We start from the raw sequence: 2,833 nt of genomic DNA, 5'->3' as shown, positions 1-2,833 counted from the left end.
GAGAAGGAGCATGGAAAAGTTGCCTTGAGGCTTAGCTCTGATCAGGGTCATTGGCCACTTTAGTAAGGGCTGTTTCAGTGGAATGGGCAGCTCTAAAACCAGACTGGAGGGGGTCAAGGAGAGAGTTGGTGCTCAGGTAATCGGTGACTTGGCACATTGTAATTGTGGAAGTTGTGAACTTTATTAAAGTATTAGTCAAAATAATATTGTACTATGAAAGGAACATGTGGTATCTAGTAGTCAGCAAAATGCATTGATACCCTTGTCGGCCATAGGGAGCTAATTCTCTCCAGTGTGCGGGCTTTTCGACAGGTGGGATAGTATTTAGACATCTTTCTCCAGCACACTTGAAACAAAATCCTATTTCTATACTCTCCCCACTGTCACAGTTGTAGGAAATATACCTCAAAAATGTAATAATAAAGGCATTGATTAATCATCACCATTATAGTAAATTCCTATGTATAGGGGCAGGGTGTGAAAGACTATTTAGCAAATGCATGGCTCTGGTCCACATTTCAGCTGACTTTTGAATGCTTTCATAGCAGGTAATAGGTCTAATGTAAATTAATGAACTTACACTTACCCAGATGTGAAGTTAGGGATTATTATGTGCTTGCACTTAGATTTTGCATAAGGCTTATGCAAAATTAAAGTAACCCTGTCATTGCTGCATTCATTGTGTGTTATTGTCTGTCATTAACATCCCCCTCCCCCAACATGTTCAATAGAAATCAGATCCTCATACCAGCAGTGCCTGCATGTTTAGATGATATACTTGAATCAAAACCAACGCAAATCCCAACAGATAGTAACAGTATACTGTGGAAAGCAAACTACTTGGTGTGGTTGGAAGTGCCATGTTCACCTTAACTTCAACTTTTGGAAAGATGGCATATTTGCATCATGTAACCTTAGATTACTGAATTCATGGAAGCAGTAAAGTACACCCATACTATAACATTTCTACCTTTATATTTTATTCACATTGTTCGGCTGTTCAAATGTACTTACTACCTCAAACAATTGCAGATTTAACGCCCACTAATTTCTGTGTTTCAAGGTATGTTACTGCAGATCCTTAAATTGCGTGCTAATAAGGTTACATCTATAAATATGTTTTTCTTCCTTTTTTTTCAAGTTTAATTAGTTGAAATATAAAACAGAAGATACACTTACATTGTTCCTAAAGCTATTGCAGAAACCATTTTTGTGCTGATTTCATTTGCACATATGGGTAATTGACGTACTTGCAGATTTGCTGATACTGCACAGAAGGTTTCAGCACCATCTGCAGCTATGCTTGCAATGTTAGTATTGTATGGGTCTCTTAATATTTTACAGTAAATTAGTAGCTCTCAACAGATAGCAAGGTACTATGTGTTCCCTCACAGAGGGACCATATAGAAATGGAAGCTGAACTCCAAACATATTTAATATATTAAAATAATCCCATTTATACATTGTACTCAATAGGATATAGATAGATAGATATAGATTTTTTATAGTATTTTAAATGTGGGGGGTAAAAGTGCTTGAATCTATTGATATTCTTTTTCATTAACCCCCTGAACAGCAGCATTTGACACTAGTAGAGGGAAAGCCAAGGGTTACACAGAAAAATGTATTGCAGGGCCAATGGATGCAACCAATAAATTGGGTAAATGTCCTTCTAGAGCCTTTTACATGTGGGCTTCAGTTGTATATACAGGAGCAGTGTGTACAGCAAGCTTTCATGTAAGACTAACAAAGCTTTCTTGAAGCTTTTGAAAGCACTTGTCCACTTCAGTTTGGTTATGTCGGAACAGATCTTCCATCAAAATCTGCTAGCAGTCTTTCAATTAGCACTTTTTTCTGTGAGAAGTCCACCAAGGTCGGCTGATGTAAAGTTTAATGTGACAGTTAGCTCTTCTATTAAGTTGTAGCTTTAAAAGTTCTCTTTGCAGTAAAAGCGGAGGGACAGTTTTTGGTTAGTCCTGCACCCAAAAAAAACAATTTACTAGTGGAGGGACCTCAGAATTCTCCACCCACACCAACATGGCAAGAAAAGTCACAGACTTTCCAAACAAATATCAGAGTATTGTGTAAACTTTTGGGCACCGTGATGAAATAATTTAAAGCAAATGCACTTATTCCTGCTGAAGAGCTCAATCACACATGTACAGTGCTCAACCTAGAAATTTTTTTAAGCTGGGTGGGTAGAAATTGTAGGTGGGTGGCAGCCCCTGTATTGTGACTAAACTCTTTGGTAACCACCCAAAAACAGCCGGGTGGGTGCTGAAAAGTACCGGGTGGTGCACCCAAGGGCCTGGGGAGAACCCTGCATGTATGTGAAATTGACCTGTCTTAGGACTGGTGAATGCCCGCCAGCTGCTGATCAACCACCATCTATATTCCTTTAACATTAAAATGGATGAGAGCAGTGATCTTATTTATTTCATTATTAAAGAGCATATATATGGCACTTGAGTGGTTGGCTTTCAGCCACTTTGTAACCTCTAATACAACCCAATATTACAAATAACCAAATGATCCCTGGGAGGAATATGCTGTCCCCCCAAAGCTGGATAATGTATATCCATCCCTTTTGTAATGGCTAAATGAAGGATTGATTAAGGTGCTGACCAAGATTGTTTCCCCAGCAAGAACATGCAGTACAAAGCAGTCATTTTTGTTTAGCACAAGCACCCCAGAACTTACTTTCTTGATGTAAATGTGTATTATATGAAACATGGAGGCTGCTATTGCTGACATCTCTGGAAACTCCACTTTCCTGTCTATTGGCATGGTATGGTATTGACCCACTTGCTTTAAGCTGCGTACACACGGCAAA

This window comes from Pyxicephalus adspersus, chromosome 4 (assembly GCF_032062135.1).
Source record: "Pyxicephalus adspersus chromosome 4, UCB_Pads_2.0, whole genome shotgun sequence".
Classification (NCBI taxonomy): Eukaryota; Metazoa; Chordata; class Amphibia; order Anura; family Pyxicephalidae; genus Pyxicephalus; species Pyxicephalus adspersus.
Note: the sequence above shows the minus strand (reverse complement) of the source record.